Genomic DNA, 22,302 nt, shown 5'->3' with positions numbered 1-22,302 from the left:
TTAAAATAAAACTCTAGTTTCTTAAAGATGCTTTTGGGGTTAATGAGCTCACTGTCTAAAATACGGAACACACAGCAAAAATAGGACAATGCCCAGCATACGAGATACACTCAGTTAAATTTCCCACTGAACCCACTAGTCCCTCCAACTTCAGAGCACGAGGATGGGTCCTCGTGGCCGGAGGCCACTGCACCTGAAGCAAACAAAGCTAATGGTCCCCACTTCCAAGTGACTCTGTAACTACCCTAGGTCTAAATTTGTATTCATAATTTTTTCTTTTCATTAAATAGAAATCCCCAATTGCATAGCCTTCAGGTCACCAAAACCTGATCGCAGAGATCATGATGGCAGCCCTCCTTGGTGAAACAATAAAATGAAGAGCCATTTCCACAAAACCTCTGTGTAAATCTACTAGGGAACTTCATCCTGGTCTGAGAGGAAGAGGACTGGGGAGGAGGGGGCAATCTGAGGCACAGAGAACCATGGGCAACCTGTCCCACAATGGACTTTAAACTCAACTCTCACTGTCCAGAAACTTCAAAATACACACAGAGTGCTATGGACAAGTTTTTTTTTTTTTTAAAGAAATCCTTGACTCCCTAGCAGGTCTTGTTTCTACCAAGACACAAATGGCTTATGTGTATAATGTTTCACAAAAGCATTAAAATATTATCACCCCAACTTGACACATCAAGAAACTGAGGGAGAGAGGCTTATCACATTGTACAAGTTTAGAGAGAGGCCACATCAGACACCGTATTTAAACCCAAGACCCTGCTCCAGTTCTCACACTAGAAAGTGTGACATACTGACCCTTTCCTGCCCTCTCCTTGCAATAAATCACTGAAGAGTCTTTTCTGTGCCACCTGGAATCACAATCACATCCATTTTACACAAACAGCTATGTCACTCTTGGAGGACTTATCAAAATCTAAAGGGTTACAATGGGAGGAGAGATTTGCATTTTCTGTTTCTCAAAGGAAACATGGCTTAAAAAGAAACTGAAAAGTACTTATCTAGTCTAAGCCCTCTTTGTGCAGAGAAGCAAATAGAGGCTCAGAAGATATGAGGAAAGTGCCTTATTAACAGATATTGCCTCAGCGCAGCACCAAACCATCCCTGGGCAATTCTGGGTGAGGATCCGGGGGGCCAAGGAGAATGAGTGTTAGAAAAAGGAAAGAGAAGAAGCATACAACTCCCTGTCTCTACACCACCATACCATGAAGTTCCACCAAATTACCCAGTATGGGTGCAGCCAATATTAAGGTGGGCTAAACAGATTATAGAAACCTGGAAGTCTCAAACATAGTGGAAATTCCAACATTTACTATGCTTTTTTCACAGTTCAAGCATCAGCTCTGTGGGTGCTCCATACCAGGGACGACACTAGGCCTGGAGTTCTCCCAAATACAGATCTCTATTACCACATATGCAAACCACATAAAGGCCCACCAGAAGAAAAGCGCCCACAGATAAGATGGAATTACTGAAACTGAAAACAGCCAACTAGCATATATTACTAGGAAAAACGGTGCTGCTAGAAATGGACTCATGGACATAGAAAGCAAACTGTGTTTAGCAGGCAGGAAAGGGGTGATTAACAGATACAAATTAATAAATATAAAATAAATGAGAAGGACCTACTATATAGCACAGGGAACTATATTCAATTTCTTGTAATGAGTTGTACTAAAAATAATCTAAAACATATGTATATACATATGAATATGTTTATAACTGAATCTCTGTTGTACACCTGAAACTAACATTGTAAATTGACTACACTTCAATAAAAAATAATTTTAAAAAATAAGTAAAAATAAAAGCAACGCCATTAAGAAAAAATAAAAGAAAACTCTAATCCCCTTAGCTGTAGGTGGTGGAGAATTCTGGTTGCAAGCACCAAGTCAACTGGATCACTCCAGCACTGGCTGTCACTCTTTCTGACCAACAGAGAGTCACTTGCTTCACTGAGGTTACTTTTCTCTCCTGTGAAAGGCAACAGTTGCAACTAACGTTGTATAGAATCTCATCATTCACAAGCCCAACAAGTAGTGAGGACTTCCCAAGGGCCAGGCTCTGGACAGATGAAAATATAGGGTCCCAGATTTATTCATGCTTAGAAGAATTTTAAGCCATAAAGACATTAATTCTTCCTGTTTTGATAGATTCAATGCAATTCTGATTAGAATACCTACCAGATTTTTCATGGAATGTAACAAGATAATTTATGGTCAGGATCAGCCAAGAAACTTCTTTAGAACCACCACTGGGGAGGAGTGGATAGGTCATTGATTTCCACTGTTATTTCTGAGGTGATGAAAACGTTCTGGAATAATAATGGTTTCACCACTGTGAATATGCTAAAAGCTGCTGAATTGTACCATTTAAATGGATGGACTTCATGGTGTGTGAACAATATCACAAAAAAGCTGTTATATGAAAAAAAAATTTCTTGACAATTATTTTCCCCTCTATACAACTAGTCTGCCACACAATTTAAGAAAAACAAAAAACCAAAACAAACCAAACAGTGCCAGGAGCTCTTTAGGATTGCAATGTCCCTAGGTGTCCAAAGCTTCTGGTGGTGCTGTTTCTGTTAACACATACTAGCTGTGCTGGACTTACTTGGGACTGTAACTATCTTTCTAAAATCCACGGTCACACGTTTCACCCTGGGAGAGGGAAGCCTGGAGGATGTCACAGACTCATGCATTCAGCTTATTTTTAACTGAACCAAACCCTGCTTTCAACACAGAACTCTCTCTCTCACTATAAAAACACGTGACATTAACAAGCACAGCCATCATAACACCTGAAAGTGTTCAAGAAAATTACCTGGGGCAGAAACACTAAGGGAGGAGACGGAAGCTCACTCAGCACTGAAGCTCCCTTTTGCCAACTTCACCAAGAGAAGCTGGGCGTTACAGCCTGAGGCTCTCAGCCTGAGAAGCAGTGCCCACACCACTGAGCTGGTCCTCAGGGAGCAGGAAAGGGAGACGAGGGCAGCCCCGGTTTGCGGGGCAGGGAAAGAGGGGGGTTGGGGACGCGGGCTGCAGCCCCGCTCGGAGGCCAGCCCCTGCCGCCCGCCCCCGTCCGGGTCCGCAGACCCCGCCCGTCCGGGACGCAGCCCGCCCATGGGTGGGGACGGGCCGGCGGCCGAGGAGAGGAAGCCCGGGAGGAGAGGACTGGCGGGCGGGAGAGGGGAAGGGGACGCCAGTCGCGGACTGAGGGGAGCCCGGCTGGGGCGAGAGGCGGCATGTGCACACCTGTCCCTGGGTAGCTGTGGCCGGGGCAGAGGGGCAGAGGGGCCTGGCCCGAGCAATTTAGCTGAACACACGCTGACTCGCGCCCTCACGGGCTGTGACACGCCGACTGCCCTCCCGCAGCCGCCTGAAACTTTCCGGTGAGCCCCCCACCTTGTACTTCTACAGCCGGAGGCCCCGGCCCATGGCAGGAGCCAAAGGCCTACCGGGCAACAGAGCTGAGATGCCTTTGGGGCCGATCCTCGGCTCGCAGTTGGGGCTTCCAATTCGCGGTCCAGCTGGCACTGACTACGCATGCGCAGGAGGGTCAGCGATCCTCTGGGTTCTGTGAGAGAAGCTGGGGAAGTGAGGGAGGGAGAAGATGGGAGGAGGAGGGGAAAAGTGGAGGTAGACAGATGGACAGGAGGTGCAGAGAAAAGGGAGTAATCTGGAGGGGGGGAGAGGAGTAGCAGAGATGGAGAGATAAATCTTTACCTCTGGTCGCACCCTGAAACAGGCAGCAGTCCTGCCTCTGTACCCTTCTCTAACCCTTCAAGTCCCGCAGCCCAAATTTATCTCCCTGGTCCAGCCCTTCACCAGAGGCCTCTGCAGAACCCCTATGGGGATCACACCCGTTGCCCCCACGCGGAACTGGGTTTCCTGTTGCTCTGGGAACCAAGCACCCGCGGGTGTTGTCGCTCAGATCTACCTTGGGAAGAGTACATTTTCCCCTTTTACACGCTAGGAAACAGACAGGCAATATCTCTGCCTTAGCTCCACTGTCCCAGGTGTTGGGCTGGCGGGGAGCGGGGTGGTACAAGATCAGAGCCCCAGAGGGAGCAGACAGCCTGATTGTTGGTGCATAGTCCCCATCCCTCCTTAGTAAACCACACCCCACCATAGGGGAAACATCAAGGGGTCACAGTAGGTCCCTGGGTGTGGGAGAGCTTCCCTCAGTTCCAGTGCCCAGCTTGCTAGGTAGATAAGAGTGTTACCGAGTCCAAATTCATTCTCCTCAGTGCAGGACAGGCCAATAATTTGGGAGACCAGGTGTTGGAGCATGGAATAGCAAGTTTCTGTAGACCTAGATGGCAAACTAATGTTGGAAAACCATCAACCCAAGTCAGAATTCATGCTCCTTTCCTACGTGCTTGGTTGTTGCAAACTTCTTGGTGTAGGAATTATTTGTTGTTAGAATCCTTTGTTCTTGCAGCTACCTGCCTGGCTGGGCAAATCTGTAAACCTCCAAGAAAACAAACGTTATTTTCTATTCTGAACCTCTTAATCTTTTTATGAATGAAAATGTGTTAAATATCCTTAAAGGGCAGAGACTTCAGAATAGGCTCTCCTGTATATTTCAGGCTATAGGCACATTTTTATACAAGCAAGATGAAGCCTAGGAGGCAGAGCACAGGATTAAAGTCAAAGGAACAGGTCTAATATGGAGACAGGTTTGTTCTTTTCTATTACCGGGGAAGAAGCCACTTCAGGGTTTATAGCACTTTAAGTTAAATATAACTAAAACTTTAAGGGAATTTACATACATAGGGGGGAATGTGCATAGCATATCTGGAAAATCACACAAAGTATAGTAAACAGTGGCATCTCCAGGGAGGGCTGAAAGAACAGAGAATTAGGGAAAACTTCTCTCACTTGTGTATTTTAGTGCTGTGTTTGAATTTTTTTAACCATATGCATGTATTTGTTTTTCAGTTAAAAAATGTAATGGATCAAAGGAATAACTAGAACAGCAAATACAGCAGCCATGGAATCGATGAGCCATCACTTTTGATTTAAGCCAGGAAGTATTTATTGACTCTCTCCTATGTGCCCAGCGCTGTTTTAAGTATTCTATTATTATTATTTTTTTAATAATATTATAACATACTATCCCTCACTCCTGCCCATGGTTGGTGGAAAACCCACTGAGTTTTTATTGAGTTGTTTTCCAAGGTGTAGGGATGAGTTATAAACAGAACACATATTCAGGGCAAAACAGTCGGAGTGATTTTCCAGTAAGCCAGACAGCTATGAAGGGTTTGCAATAGAGGCGCCCAGAGGCTGAGAGGGAAAGCCTCCTGGACCCTATAAGAAGCTGCCCAAAGTGCCTTCTCCATGGCACTACTTAAATAGGAAAGAACAAATCTGACTCCATTTTAGATCTGTACTTTTGAATTTAACAAAGCCAAGTTAATACGCTCTGGTCTTTTCATGGGTTATGATGTCACAGAGGAGACGGACAGGTCAACAGGGAACCACTCTGCATTGATCACGGAGCCAGGGAACGGGAAGGGTGGCAAGATATATGATGCATCTGCAGCTGTGCCTGCGCTTCTAGGCAGGTAACCAAAGTCACCTAGACGAGGTGCCAAATGCTTGTGCACACGACCTCATCACCTGACATGTATTAAAGAGAAATGGAAGTCTATAAAGATCCAATACCCTTGGTGGGTACACCGTCCAAAGAGCAAATTCACAGTTTGACAACTGGCCATCTCTGTTCCCTGGGATTCATTCTTACAGAACCTTAAAAACCACTACCCTGTCCTCAAGAAATGCTACATATTTGTCCTATTTTTCGCTCAGGGATGGAGCATGTTCAAGTGAATTTCAATGTCTGCACAGATTTGACTGTTTTTCTCCAGGTTCACTTGTCCATTCTAAAGAGGCCTGAGCTAAGTGCATCCTCCATATGATCTATTCCCTCCAGTGAAAGCTCATTGAGCCTGCAATTAAAAGCCAACTGAACAAGACTGTCCTCAAGAAAAAGTTCAGCCACTCTTCACTGATTTCTTAACCTCCTTTCCTAGCTAATTGCAACAGACTAACACCTCCCTCCACCAAGCTACCCAACTATGTCAGTTTGTCTCCCCAAAGAGAAAGTAAGGTCCATAAAAGATGAGACAACTTCATAGTCACCTCTGAATTCCTAGCATATAGTAATGTCAATAAATAGAACTATGATTATGGCTTATTTCCTTTAAAACATTTCTGGTTACTTAAATGAGACCATGGAAGGGAGGTGTTTGCGGTCCAGTATCTTGATCCACAAGACTCTGGAGGCCTTTTTCGGAATGGCTGTTCACTGATCCATTCAAAACACATCTTCTCATTCCAGAAGTAGCTGTGTTTTTCTGCCAGGAGTTTGTGGTTACTCTCATGCCAGAACAGCTTTAAATTATATCCTTACTTTCGATTTGTTATTTTTCCCCTCTTCCAACAAAATTGACTTTTCTTAATTTCTTGCCTTGAGGAATATTTTTTTTCCTAGTTCACCCTTTAGTAAACCATGCTTCTCGGGATCTGCTTGGCCATACATATGATTAGTCATCCAACTCGCAGTGTGAGAGGCCTGGGGCTCACCTCATGCCCTCCTGTCAGGGCAACTGAAACCCAGCTCAGGAGCCAAACGGCCCCCCAGCGCTTCTAAGGCTTGCTTACTTCCAGGAATCCCTTTCTGGTTTGTCTTGGATTCTGAGTATTTCCCCTCACTTTCTTGACAATGAGCTATGCAGCTTGAAAGATGAGGAAGGAAGGTTTTATTTCTTAATCAATATTTTAAGGAACTTGTGTAATGAAGGTTTTAACAAGTTTCTATATCCCTCCATTGCCGAGGCAGGAAACACACTAGATATTTTCTAAATTTAGATATCATGTGCATTTTTTCTTTGCTTTTGTTTTCTTAACTATCAGACATTTTTTAATTAAAAAAAATAAGGCCACATATAGGATAGAGCCTTGAAGTGGCATACAAAATTAAAGGGCAAAGACAGACAAATGAGAAATACTCTACAAAGTTAATAGAATACATACACTATGGATCAGATCAGCAATTCTCTGTAACAGCTTGTTGAAACATGACCATGAGGTAAAACTTCTCTCCTGTCAGGAGATGGCCAACAGAAAATAGAATTAAAACAACAAACTAAAATTCTACGTCTGGTGAGGTATAGAAGGCTACTAGCTAAATGTGTCTTCTTTTGGAAAAGAGGGAGGCTCACCAGCTCTTTACTGTGGAGCCTGAGCCCAGGGGAGGGCAGTGAAGAACCGCCCTGTAATTACCCAAGTAGCAAAATGAGTGATGAATAAAGAGACTTGAGCTTTGATGACAGAGATGATACTACTATTCACTTGTCCTGTAAAGTATGAGTTCACGTTCAGTGATCAATACCTCTGCGTCCTCAGGGATTGAGATTATAGGAAAGTGCACAGCCCGGGCCCAGACCTCCTCTTTGAGCTCGTGACATTGCACTTAGATGTCTCAAGGGCACCTCCAACTCCACAAAGACCTGACTTCACAGATCTCCTCCCATAGCAGGCCTGCCCAGGGCTCCTGGTCGGGGGGCAAGGTCTCCCTGCCTCTCCCAGCACGGGCCCATCTCTCACAGATGTGACTGGACCCATCCTTCAGGGCCCAGATTTCCACAGTCACCGAGCCCCACCACATACACCTGTTTTTCCAGGTACTCACTGGCACTCACTCAGCACTGACTCTGCTGGGAACCACACTGCCACGTTATATCACTGGATCTCCACAGCAGTCCTGGGAAGTTGGTACGTCACTTCTTTAATTGATTAAATTGTTTCACTTCCTTGAGTGTGTCATCCAAAGTGACACGGCTACTCAGCCACAAACCTGGGACTGAAAACCACTTAAAAATTGAACACTGCTACACCTCACAGCCACCCTACTCTGACTCATCACATCACCTCCTGCCGAGCCTTCTAAATGTTTCCAAGCATTCTACAATACAAAAGTGATCTACAAGAGCACCCCACTCCCCTACTTAAAATCTGTCAATGATGGTCCACTGTCCTTAAGGGAAAGCCAAACCTGGCCTGAGCACAGCCCAACGGCACGGCATCCGCGTTCCCTGCGCGGCCGCGCCGCCTCACCCACTATGAAGCTCTGCACTGGCCGTGTCCAGGACAGAGATGCTGACTCCGTACAACCTGGGGCTCATCTCACTCGAACAATGATCACCTTCTTCAGTGGTCACCCTCTTCAATGCTGACTCTCAAAAAAATATTTTTTCAGGATGAAACAATATCTTTTTCCTTACAACTTCAAGTCATTGACAATGAGCTCCCCCCAAAAGAGAGAAGACGTAATTCTCAGTCTCCTTATCTGTAAAGTGAGAATAACAAGGAAATATGTGAGGTTTTAAGAGAAATAATATTCATGTGAGGCTGAGGGACAATTCCATCATACAGTAAGCACTCAATATGTGCTTACTTAATATTAATAAGAATATATTGCACTCCAGCAACCTTAAATCAATGCTTTATGGCTTTGTCCAATAGACTACAGACAAACTGTTGGATGAACCCCTTTGAGCAGATCAGCACAAGTGTACTGGGAGAGGTAAGCGCTGACTCCATTTACAGCTGCAGCCAACCAGCACTACTGGGCGGGGGCAGTTTGCTCAAACTCTTTCATGTTGCTTGAGCATTTAGTTGTCGTTATTGAATAAAGGCATGTGTTGTTTAGTCAAAGCTCCTGAAACATAAATCTTCAAAGATTGATGCAAATTGGGTTTCAATACAACACTCTCACTAGAAATTATTTGAAAATGATAGTCTTAGCTCCTCTGCATATCAAAGGGCATGTTCTTAATGTATCTGACTAAATACACCAAAAGGGTTGTTTAAAAGAAATTAAGATAAAGCCATCCTGAATAAGCTCTAAGTATCATCTGCACAAAACCCCACCCAAGGGTCTCATTTCTCACTTCCACATAGGTGTTCAGGTAGCCTAACTTGGGTCTTGGATTCTTATAACACGGGGGTGGGAAGCGATGTGGATAGATTTATGTAGCAAATTTAAACCTAGGGTATTTGCAGTGTAGGAATCCTAGAAATAAACAAATTGATATATACTCCCACCCTTAAGAAGCTCAGCCTTTCCATTTACAACAGCATTAAAAATGAAATGAGAGATACATTTAACAAAAATTTACAAGATTTGTACATTGAATATTTTGAAGTATCACCAAAAAAATTTAAAAGATTTACATATACGGAAGACATCCCATGTTCATGGAATGGTAGACAATATTGCTAAAAATGTTAAGACTCCCCAAAGTGATCTACATATTCAGTGGAATCCCTATCAAAATTCCAGCTGACTTCTTTGCAAAAATTGAAAAACTGATACCAAAATTCATATGGAAGTGCAAGGGACCGGGGTCAGCCAAAACAATCTTGAAAAAGTAGAACAAATTTGGAGGACTCATTTTAAAGTTTACTAAAAAGCTATAGTACTCAAGTCAGTATAGTGATGGCATAAGTTTGGATAAATAAATCAGTGAGACACAATAAAAACCCAGAGGGGAAATACTTACATTTACAGTAAGGTTTCCACGAGAGTGCCAACAACACTCCATTGAAAGAAGAGTCTATTCAACAAATGCTGCTGGGACAGCTGGGTATCTGCAGGCAAAAGAATAAATCTGGAATCTGGACCCCCATATTGTATATAACAAATAAAAATTAATTCAAATTGTATCACAGACAGAAATATAAAAACTAAACCTATAAACTTTCTAAAAGAAGGGACATTATAAATCTTTGTGGTCCTAGGATAGGTTTTGGTTTCCTAGATACAATACCAAGAGCAGAAGTGACAGAAGATAAAGGCAGATAAACTGGACTTCATCAAAATTAAAACTTTTTTCTTTCAAATGACATCATCAAAAAAGTGAAATTACAGGGGAAGAAGGTATCTCAAGCGATAGAGTGCGTGCTTAGCAAGAAAAATAAAATAAATCAATACATCTAATTACCTCCCCTATAAAGAAATTGTTTTAATGTTTAAGAAAACTAAAGTGAAAAGACAATCTGCAGAATAGGAAAAACATTTTACAAATCATATATGTAATAAGAGACTAGTATCCAGGATATATAACAAATGCTTACAACTGAACAATACAAAGAAAATCGACTCAATTTTTAAATTTACCAAGGATTTAAATAGATACACAAATGTCCAATAAGCATATGAAAAGATGCTCAGCATCACTAGCTAAATCAATAGCAAAATGCGATCTAATTTTACACCCAATAGGATGGTTATAATCAAACATGGACAATAACAAGTGTCATTCAGGAGGAAGAGATACCTTATATGCGGCCATTGGAAAGGAACAATGGTGCAGCTTCTTTGCAGAAGTCTGGTGTTTTCTCAAAAGATTAGAGTTATTTGGCTCAGCAATTCCACTCCTACATATTGAGTCATCCCTTAGAATCCTCGGGGGGATGGTTTAAGGAACCCCCCACCCTGGATAACATAACCCAAGGATGTTTGATTCTCTTTACAATCAGCCATCTGGATCCATGAAGTGGAAACTACACATAAGGAGGGCCAACTCTACAGCCAAAAGAATGAAAACTTATTCTTACAAAAACTTGTACATCAATATTCATAGTAGTATCTTTCAGAGTAGCCAAAAGTTACAAACAATATCCATCCATCAATGAATGGATAAACAAAATTACCAAGAATCGTCCTACAAACTTTTGGTTTTTGAATCTTTGACAAAGGAGGTGAGAACATACAATAGAATAAAAATAGCCTCTTCAGCAAATGGTGTAGGGAAAACTTGACAGCAGCATGTAAATCAATGAAGTTAGACTACTCCCTCACAGCATACACTAAAATAAATTCAAAATGGCTTAAAGACTTAAACATGTAGACAAGACACTATAAAACTCTTAGAAGAAAACATAGGCAAATCATCTGACATACATCTCAGCAATGTTCTCCTAGAGAATTCTACTCAAGGAATAGAAATAAAAGAAAATTTACATAAGTGGGATCTAATTAAACTTACAAGCTTTTGAATAGCAAAGGAAACAGTAAGCAAAACAAAAAGACCACCTATGGAATGGAAGAATATATTTACATTGAATGAAACTGACAAGAGCTTAATTTCCAGAATATATAAACAGCTTTTACTTTTGATAAGAAAGAAAAACAAACAATTAAATCCAAAAATGGGCAGAAGACCTAAACAAACATTTCTCCATTGAAAACATACAAATGGCCAATATGCACATGAAAAAATGCTCAATATCATTATCAGAGAAATGCAAACCTAAATTGCAATCAAATATCAACTCTCACCAGTCAGAATAGCCATCATTCAGAAGTTCACAAACAATAAATGCTGGAAAGGCTGTGGAGAATAGGGAACGATCCTACAGTGTGGTGAGAATGCAGTTTGGTGGAGCCATTGTGGAAAACAGTATAGAGATTCCTCAAAAGACAAAAACTTGACCTCCCATATGACCCAGCAATCCCACTCCTGGGCATATATCCAGAAGGAACCCTAATTCAAAAAGACACCTACACCCCAATGTTCAGAGCAGCACTATTTACAATAGCAAGACATCAAAATAACCTAAATGTCCACTGACAGATAACTGGATAAAGAGGTTGTAGTATATTTGTGCATTAGACTACTATTCATCCATAAAAAAATAATAAATTAATGCCATTTGTAGCAACATGAATGGACCTGGAGAATGACATTTTAAGTGAAGTAAGCCAGAAAGAGAAAGAAAAGTACCGTATGAGATCGCCCACATGTGGAATCTAAAAAAAAAAAAAAGCCAAAGAAACAAAAAGATAAACTTATCTACAGAACAGAAACAGACAGAGACATAGAAACCAAACTATGGTTACCAGAGGAGAGATGGTATAGGAAGGAGTAAATTGGAAGTTCAAGATTTGCAGATACGGACTATGTATAGAATAAACAGCAAATTTATACTGTATAGCACAGAAAAATATATTTAATATCTTATAGTAACATGTTTAAAAAAATATGAAAATGAATACAGGAATTTTCCTATACAACTGAAGTGTTGTGTTGTACACAAGAAAATGATGCAGCATTATAAACTGACTAGACTTCAATTAAAATATGTTTAAATAGACCAAAATGAACCAAAAGAAAAAGGATATTATCAAACCAAAAGAATAAAGTACTGATTCAGGTTACAACATGGATGAACCTTGAAACTTTATGCTAAAATAAGCCAGACACAAAAGGGCTAATAGTGCCCTTTTAAGTAAACTGCATCTAAGTGTTTATTGTACTATTCCTAGAAATTTTCCGGAGGTTTGAATTCTATCAAAATTAAAATAAAATATATTATTCATTAAAAACATAAAACGATTCCTCACAGGAAGGCTTTAATTATTAAATGCAGAAATGCATTTAAAGCTCCTGGAACAACACTTTGCACGTCCACAGACAGTCACTGCTGTCACTGCCACTCAGAGGTTGATACCAGCGCTAATGAGTGCTGCCTCGACTCGCTGCCCTGCAGACTGGAGTGAGGGCCTGGGCCGTGACAGGCAGGGTGACCGTGAACCTGGGTCAGACACAGCCACGCCCCAGATTCTGCGTTACCTAACTTTCTTATACAAACTGCTACATATAACATAAACACGCTACAGGGATGTATCTTACAACACAGGTAATATAGCCAATAATTTACAAAAAATATAAAAGGAGCATAATATTAAAAATTGTGCATCTATTGAACACCCTGAAACTTATTTCATATTGTAAATCAGCTATACCTTTATAAAAAATTAAAAAATAATTTTAAAATATTATCAATTTAATATTCCATTCGGTTTTTAAGCAACTACTAAACAGCTTAGAATGTAAAAAAGCATTTAAGTATGATAAATTTGCTTACATATATATTTACTTTCAGCTTCCTGCTAAAAGAGAATTTAAACAATTTTTTAAACACTGCTTAACAACCATAACAACAAAAAGACAAAAGTGAGAGTGAAGAGAAAATGGAGATTCAATACTTAAATAAAACCAGGGGAAGGTAAAGTCATAAAAATAGATGCCTTGAAATCAGGGTAAGTGTTAAAGATGGACTAGATATTCAGCTGTAAGATTCTTGGCAGCTAAAGTAAAAAGAAAAAGATGATGGGGTGGGTGGTAGAGCTCAGTGGTAGAGCGAATGCTTAGCGTGCAAGGGGTTCTGTGGTCAAGCCCCAGGGCCTCCACTAACAGATAAATACACCTAATTGCCTACCCCTCAAAAAGAGCCCCAAAGAAAAGGAAAAGAGAAATTTCTTTACGAAAAAATCTGATATTAAATTTCGATTAAATACATAAAAAAAAAGAAAAATAGAAAAAGATGTGTGACACAAGCGATAATGCCCGTGAGATAAATCTGTGGTGGCTGCTGACAGGTCCCCATGTCCCACGTGGGAAAATGTGAAACATCCTTCTCACCACTCAGAGTCATCCTCAGCCCACACCACCCCTCCCCATGTTAAATGCAGGAGCACAGGCAGGGCCCGGACTTTGCTCTCTCTGTGTCATCACAGTGAGACAGGATGGAAGGGGGCAGAGCACAGCCATTCAAGGAAGGCCACAGCAATTAACATCAAAATGGTGAAGCACTCAATCCCAAATAGGCCTTGAGGCTCAGGATAAAGAGATTTAATTTCTAGCAGATCTTGAGCATCATTATACACCCACTGTAATAGTAACATGGTGAATAACAAGCCCCAGGCACCATGGCAGTCCCAAGGCTAGCCACAAAAGGTCAAAGGGTGGGAAATGGCCAACTCCCTGGGAATCCCAACCCCTTGCCCTAAGGCTGGTCCTTCTACTTATTAGCATATGAAACTGCCAAGCCCATGAAAACAAGCAACACAGTGTCACCTCGCGGTCACCACTCTCTCTCCCTCTTTGGAGAAGTCCCACACTATGTCTGTGGAGTGTGTACCTACTTTTATTTTTCAGTTAGCATTAAAGATTTTTATTTCAAAATACAGACGTTTTGTAAGAATTACAGTCAACAGATGACACTTTAAAGTCAGCAAGGCTTTGTTTACGCTTTACCCTAGTTCTAACAGATTTCATACTCTAGAAAAAAAAAGAGAGAGAAAAAAATTGAAAAAAATAAAAAATCCTGCCATATTTGAAAAAATTAAGTTCAACTATGATCAACTTTCAAATAAAAATGCATTTCATATTAAATATAAAAATGCTCAAAAACGGTTTTATATCTGGAAACATCCCTTGAAAACTTCCTCACATTCTTTTTTTTTAAGATTTTTAATTGATTTATAATCATTTTACAATGCTGTGTCAAATTCCAGCGTTCAGCACAATTTTTCAGTCTTAAGTGCACATATAAACACTCATTGTCACATTCTTTTCTCTGTTACCATAAAGTTTTGTGTAAATTTCCCTGAGCTATACAGTATAATCTTGATTATCTATTCTACAATTTTGAAATCCCAGTACCTACTTTTAATCTGAGCATACAACCCCAAAACATCGTAGTGTTTCTCTTGCCTTTCAATATATATCTTTGAATAAATCTACATTTACTCAAAATTGGCTTGCTTTTGAATACTTTCCTGCATGAAGCCAAGGACCCACATCCGGCGGGGCACATCCCGGGGGCTCAACCAAATGCTGGGACACAGCCCTTCTCATGCCCCACGTTTTTTCTTGTATCAACAGGACAGGGTTGTGAAGGGAGCTCTTAGGCCCCAGCTAAGGGACAGAAGCAGCACCAAAGGCTCCAATTGGCGGGCAGCCCCTCCCCCAGCAGGGGCTTGTGGTTGACCCAGTTCTCTGTGTTTCTCTGTTGTGCTGAATCCCCAGCCAGAGAGCGTTCTCCCTAGGCCTAACCCCACAAAACCCTTCTCTCCAAAATACAAGCACATCATGTCACATTCCTCTTGTTCAACCAGGAAATGTTCAGCCCACGTTTTCCTTCCCCAGTAAAAACCTAACTGTCCTCCCTCCGATCCCACCAATTCTTTCTTTGTGAGAACTCTGCACTCTCCACACACCATCCTGAATGCTGGTGCCTTGCTGGCTGGGATCGAGATGTTTCTGTCTCACATAGCCCGTGTCCTTTCACTTTCCACTTGCTACCTTAAAAAAGTCTTTCCTGAGTCACCCACTCATCTGATTCTGAACTTCACAAAGTGCTGAGCTTACACTCACTATGTGCATACCCCCCAAGTTTTGGCTAGGTTTCCTTCACAAGATCTTCATTAAGGAGCTGCATCAAGAAGTTTAAAGAGGCTACTCTTACATCTGCGAGGAGGAGCCTGAATAAAATTTAAATGGCTTTGAAGCGAGAGTTAACCAGGGGCAGAGAGGTCACAGGTCTTAGTCAACAGTGTCACAAGGCAAAATGTTCTTCAAAGGCTCAGAGTGGCTTCTGAACACGGAGTTGGCAGGGAGGAGGTGCCAGGCAGTGAGTGGGGTGAGTGACAGAGGGCACGTTTCCCCAGCTGGGGAAGAAGAGGTTTTTTTTGTATTTTTCCAATTTCTTACTACCTTTTTCCCTATTGTCACATACCATTTCCTATGAATTAAGAAAATCAATGTCAGTCATTTGGGCCACTTGGGAGAAGCTACACGATGCCATTCACAGGGCTGGGACATGACAGCCACACCAGTCTAAGTTGAAAGACCAGTGGGGGTATTTCCAAGTTAATCACGGGCATGCAGCAAACTCCCCAGCTTCAATTACCTCATCTCAAAAGTGGGGGAAAAAACTACCAAGCAAAGTGTGGGATGATTATGGCCGACATCTGTTTACTACGAAAGTGCTCGTGACAGCTACCGCTAAATGGGGAATGAGTATAAACAACGAGGCCCTGTCTACCTGCCCACACGCGCCCTGCCTTCCTGCCTTGGTGCAACATCAGAGCTTGTTTAGCTGAGATGAACGCCCCCAGAGCAGCCCCCACGGGAAAGCTCCCATCTCTGCACCGCGAGACGTGTTCCTTTCCTTCTCAGAGCTGATCACATTTTGCAATCGCCTGTTTTTATTATTATACCTTTTGTAACTGCCTCCCCTCTGGGGTTTTTGCTCAAGCAGCACAGGGCCAGGTGTGTCTTGCTGCCTGCTGGGTATTCTGGGCTGGATGACAGCCGAGCCAACATCTGGCTCTGGTGCTGAAAGAAGGCGGTATAAGGCCCAGGGGCCCATGCTGAACCGAGGCCCCTGCACCGAAAATTATGGCCTGAGTTAGGGCAAATTACACAGTCTTCTTTACCCTGAGATTCCTCATCTGTCCATGAAAATAATTGCCCATGGCACACAGAGTTACAAGGATTAAGGAAATCACCAAATTCACAACCTTTTCAAGGGGCTACCAGTGCGCCCTCAACAGACACATGCTGCCTTTATGGCTCTGACACACGCCAAGCAGGGTGGCCGCACAAAGTGAACACTGCTAATTGCCAGTGTGTTAAGTGCTTCATGTGTGCTATAATACTCTTTACAACTTACAACAATCCCAGGAACAAAGGAATATTATCATGCCCATTTCACAGATTCACCAACAGGTTAAGAGAGGTTACATTCTAGTCCAAGGCTCTATGGTGAGGAAATGGTGATTTAAACCTGAATCTGGGCCCAGGCCTGGGATCTCTCTCTCTCCCATCCACCTGACCACTTGCCTATGAAATCCACCTTCCAATAAACAATCTGCAGCTGGCCAGCTCTTAAATGCATTGTGTTCCACCGTTTGTCAATGTTGGTTAATTACCATAAATTGTTCTCAGAAACCACTACAGAAAAGAATGGTGGACTCACGTCCCTGCATACAAAGGAGAGGAATTCTGCCTTGCCTTCGCCTGTAATGTGCAGAAACCCTTCCCTACACCAACAAATCCTTTTGTATGATTCCTCCATGTTTATGTTTGCACACGGCTTATTAAAGTAGAATGTACCTGCAGTAATTCCATCTCGGTTGCTTTCCAAGGTTGCAGATTATCCATAATCAGTCTGTGAAAGAAAATAGTACAATGTGAATGAAAACACTGCAACCATTTCAGTAAACAAAGAATGCTGAAACCAAGACATCAGTGGCTGCCAACACACCCCAGAAAGTAAAGGCCTGCAGCCCAGCCTCTGCAGCCACTCATAACAGCGCCCTCTGAGCAGACTCAGAATAAGAAAGGACAGGATACTTGCCCTAGATAGCTAGGTGCTTGTCTAAAGAATGAATTCAGTGAGTCCAAATATTTGCTTCCTCCCATACATAGAGAAGCACTAAATTCTTGAACTTGAGACACCTGCCTTTCTTTAGATAACAAGCAAACTTTTGTTGTTCCAACAACCTGGTCTTTGTTGTAAATCTCCTATATATCGTAGCTCCTCCTCAACCTCTTCAAAGCAGTCCCTCAGTGCGATCTGGGAGACTGTCATCCTTGCTCGAGTCCTCCTGCCAAGTAAAACATAACTCTTAACTTTTAGGATGCCCATGTATTTCAGTCAACAGTTTTGGACACCATGAAGGGACCCAGAGCAGACTTCTCTCCAACTGAACTCTCCGAGGAACCAGAGCCTTGGTAGCAGCAGTGGTCCTTTGTGCCCGTCCTCCTCCTCGAGGAGTCCAGATGAATTTGGGTGAGTTTCTCATGGTTCTAGGATCTCCCATATTGGTTGATGATCCTGAGATTTATTTGGTGGTGTATCCAGGTAACTGGCCCTCCAGTTGAAAAATACTGAAGGGAATAACCCACCCAGTGGAGACATGCTGGGTAGGGCCTGGTTGAAAGGTAACGGGAAACACCCACCTTGAGGAAACCTCTGAGGTGGGACTGGTGGAAACATACCAGGAAAATACTCACCCAGTGGAGAAGTCCCGAGTGGGTCCAAGTTGAAACACACTGGGTTCAGGACTGAGTTCTTAGGTAAGAGGCTGATCTAATGTTTTCCTCAATTTGATTACCTCCATTGAATTTTTTGGGATAAAATTAAAGTTCTTATGAGGAACCTTTCAACTCGAAAAATGGGAACCTCCTCCTGGCTGGTAACAGCTTTCTCCGCTGACAGAGAAACTTGCAGGAGTGGTAGAGGCAAATACTTAATGCCATAGAGTTGTCCCTACAGGAAAACTTATTAGCAATTTTATTTTGAGAACCCGACCTTAGAATGGTGAATAGAACTTTCAAAAAAAGAAAAAAAAAAACAGAAAAGGAAAGAAAAGAAAAAGTAATCACAGATTGCGAGCCTCCAACTAATTCCACAGCCAGGTTTATATACGTACAAAACTAACAAAATTAATTGGGAATTAGAAAATAAAAACTCACTCTGAAAGTAACTATCCAGGCCTGTTAAAAACATTTTCTGGAATTCTGAACTCATAAAACAAAATCCCCTTTAGGGGGAACTTGGATTTCTCTTCCTATGTCCTTGAAATGTAAACGTTTTATCTTTTTCTGGGTATTTTATGTTTGTGTATGTATGTATATATATGTTTCCTTTTTTTTTAAAGGAAATCTTGGACTCTGCCATACAAAAGGTAGAAGTATTGTGTACATATGGTGGCCACGCAAATAAATTGGGATTCTCAAGAATCCTTTGACAGAGCAGTTCTTTGGGGAACTGGAAGCGTGTGTCTTTGTCTAGCAGATCAGAAATATAAATACAGCAAACAGTGACCTAGGACTGAGCCTAATTAGCTCAAGGAGATAAAACTTTAGAACAAAGAAATTTTTGGCATTTTAGAACTCAGAACTCTGACGGATCCTTAAGAATTTGTCAAGAAATCTTAAATGTCTCTTTCATAAACAGTAAGCCTTAGTGATTTGAGCAAGCAAATTCAGTTTACTCCAACTATTATTATACTTACCTCATAAGTAAGTTTTAAAGTGAAGCTATGAAATCTCCAGCTTTTGTCTGTTTATAAGCCTGCGTACACATTATAGATGTGAGATATTTCTACAGCTAAAAAAAAAAAATGAAAGTCAAAGAGATCTGCTTAATTGGCATAAAAAATAAGAGCTTACAAATTAAGTATTTTAAAATAAAAACTGACCAAATTGAATTTCAGCTTCACGTGAACTGGAAAATATTCAATATTAAGATAATATTTGATATTGTTTAGTTTAAGTATGTTATAATTAATATAGACATCTTTAAAGTCATCAATATTAAGTATACTACATTTACTGTATCTAGGTTTAATGAAAGTCAAATAAGATCCTGTTATATCTGGTGCAGATTTGTCAAAAAATATTATAGTAATGTGGTGTGGTAAAATTTTAAGTAAATTAAATACAAATGAGATGAGAGCTTAGGGTAAATTTTTAAAATATATTTTTAAAATGTATGCTTAAGATAATCTCCAAATGTTTGGTATCTTTAAATTCTAGATTTGTGCTACTTTAAGTTAAATGATAGGATTTTATTAAATAGCTATGCTATTTTTGGATAAAATAAGATTGAAACATGAATTAATTAAGATTTAACTTCCTCTTACAGAGAAATAAAGGTGTTTAGAAATATTAATACATGGTTGGTGCCACCCTGAAGTAGTCTCTATTATTAAGGGAATGATCTCAGTATCCTAGGAAAGTAAGATAAATGTGTAAAGGAAGATATAAGAATGAAATTATATTTTGTTAATGAAAAATAGTGACTTTCTCCTGAAGCTGGTCACTTCTGAATAGAACAGAAAATAAGGGACACACTAATATGACTATAGAAAGCTGTGGAAGGCATGTGGAAGAGGAACCCTAAGGAAAGAGTTTTGTACGTAGTCGGAATTGGCTAAGTTTAGAATCAACTTGGGCAAAGTAAATGAATCTTCGACTTAAGCTGGTACAAGACTAGATTTGGTTTTCTCTCTGTTAAGAGGACAAAATTTTTTTAAAATGTTCATTCGCTTTCAGTAACAAAATGTAAAGCATATTATACCACTTACCTGATCTGTTCTGCCTTTACCTTTGACATACTTTCTTAATGAATAAGTACTACTTTACAGTGATCTATATGTTTATCTGACCAAGCTTTTTGAAATATTTTAATAAGCTCCCCAAATATCAAGTTCTAATTAAAGTTCTTTTAATCTCCAGTTAAGTTTGGGATGCTACAGCGTGCCCCTGAAACATCCCAAAAAGAGATTTAAAACTAGTAAATTTCATTTGGCATGTTAAATACATGGTATTGTCAAATGAATAATAAATCTTCAAAGGTTATATTGTATGAGAAAACATTATTAACATAGATATTCTACATATTATATGGACTCCCTAAAATTATGGCATATCTAAAATGTTACCAGTCATATTTCTGGTTATAGTATGCAGGTTAATTTATTGATTTTAGTGTAATGGTGTTGAACCATGCTTTTAAATATTTTGTCATTTATAGACAGTTAATTGTTTCCTTCTGGTGATTTTGCAAAGTGCTTTCTCTTCAAGGAGATTTACTGGTTTCTAATAAATTTCAAACTATAGCACTGAACTAAACTGGGTAAGAAATTTTAAAGGTCTAATGAAAACTGATTTGAAGAATTAGTTACATCTGGTGAGTATGGTTATAATTTTTGATTTTGTCTGAAATACTACTGGCTTTTAACCTGTTTCCCAGACATAAATAAACTCTTCTCCTTAAGCAAGTTATGATTCACAGCAATTTGATGAATTATACCTATGTAATCTGATTTGGAAGTGTTATATTTTCCCTCTATCTGATCCCTCAAGAGACTAAAATCTCTTAGGTCCCCAGTGGCTCTATCAGAAAAACGAGGAAGTTCATCTCCTAACAGATATAGGAATCCCAAAATATTTTAGGGATTTTAAAGAGAAAAGAATTTACCTAAATCTGTAAGGCAGAAACCCATGACAAGCCCTTGATTTTGCTTTCCTGGCCTTAGAAAAGCTTATTAACATTCTACCCTGAGACTCGTTATTAAAAGTTCCAACACAGCCAATTTAAAAAAGCCTATATGATCAAATAATCAGACTTGTAAACAAATTGTCTTCATTTGGCTGTATTTGAGAAATATTAGGGTAATTTTAGAGAGAAAAAAGATTATATTTTAGTGGATATTAAATTCTAGTTTTGTTAATTGAGGTCTATATTTAATAAGACACATTCCAGATCATTCCTTGCTGTTATGTCACATTGCTCTGTTTAATTGAATTATGAAAAGGATACTCTAGGTTTGTTTCTGATGCTCAGTAATCTATCCTTGGGTAAAGTTCCAATGCCCAATGACCTGCAGCCAGGGGGTTATACATCATGGAACAGGCATGACTTAAAGAACTGTCTCCAACCTGAATAGAAGGACCCTTTATCAGGTACTCTTAAATACACCGTACACACCAAAGCTGAAGGAAACAGACTTTCGGATTCATTTCCTATCAGAAACAGCCCCTGCAGTGCACTGGCCTATAGAACACTGCTCACCTTAAAACAATGCTCAAATGGAGAAAAAGCTACCCAGGTCAGGATGAGAAGAAGACTACATCTGAGCTAGACAGCTGACCCAAGACACCGGACCAGGACTGTATGCCAATTACTTTGATAATTTCTCCTACCTTTGATTATGAACTACTCCAATTGTTAAGTTCATGGTAAATTACCTATGTCTAGTACTTCTATGTTACCTTGGTGGGTTTCCCTACTCCATGGCTCTAACTAGATAGCCCTCAGAAATGTTATTCTAAAAAGGTAATTATATTTCTGTTTAGGCAACTGTGGAACATACAAGTTGGGCGATCTCACCTGGCCAAATAATACCTGCTCTGGCCCTGACCATAAATATGAAATTTCTCATAAGGTCACTCAAACTCAATCGGAAACACAAGCAAAATTTTAACCCAAATATGTAACTCCTCGACTATTAAATTCTTACTCGTGCCTTTATTAATGTTACTAGCTTTATTACTTATATCCTGTCTATTTTATAAAATTGTTGTCTGTTACATTTCCCAATGTGTAACTAGGTCTACAAGATTGATGATGGCTAAACATCTTGAAGAATTAGATAAAATTTATAACCCTGTATAAAATAATTGTAATAGTGTGATTCTAGGTATAGAAATGAGCAACGAAGGGCAAACATTTTTTGGATCATAATAAACTAGTAAGACAGGCGATCCTGAGAACTTTTAGTATCAACAGATCCTGATAAAAAACCTAACACCTTGAATGGCAGCTCAGAAATTTCTTCAGCTGAACTAGGTATGAGCCATCCTAGCACCGTGGGACAAAATTGGTCATGAAATGTCTCTCAAAATAT

The 22,302-nt window shown here is 40.4% G+C and overlaps 1 long non-coding RNA gene across 3 annotated transcripts in view; it reads right to left on the bottom strand.

Annotated features, from left to right (window-relative positions):
• LOC140694725 (uncharacterized) overlaps positions 1 to 22,302 on the bottom strand; it is a 90,433-nt gene that overhangs the window by 41,481 nt on the left and 26,650 nt on the right. Inside the window, exon 5 of one of the 3 annotated variants that reach the window (XR_012070333.1) lies at positions 9,590 to 9,677. The exons of 1 other annotated variant lie outside the window; for it this stretch is intronic. This is a non-coding gene — a long non-coding RNA (uncharacterized lncRNA). Of the gene's footprint in view, positions 1 to 9,589; positions 9,678 to 17,277; positions 17,491 to 22,302 lie in introns of those variants that run through there. One more of the 3 variants, XR_012070335.1, reaches the window with a different exon arrangement.

Source organism: Vicugna pacos, unplaced genomic scaffold, assembly GCF_048564905.1.
Source record: "Vicugna pacos unplaced genomic scaffold, VicPac4 scaffold_103, whole genome shotgun sequence".
NCBI classification, from domain to species: domain Eukaryota; kingdom Metazoa; phylum Chordata; class Mammalia; order Artiodactyla; family Camelidae; genus Vicugna; species Vicugna pacos.
Note: the sequence above shows the minus strand (reverse complement) of the source record. Positions and strands in the feature narration are given on the sequence as shown.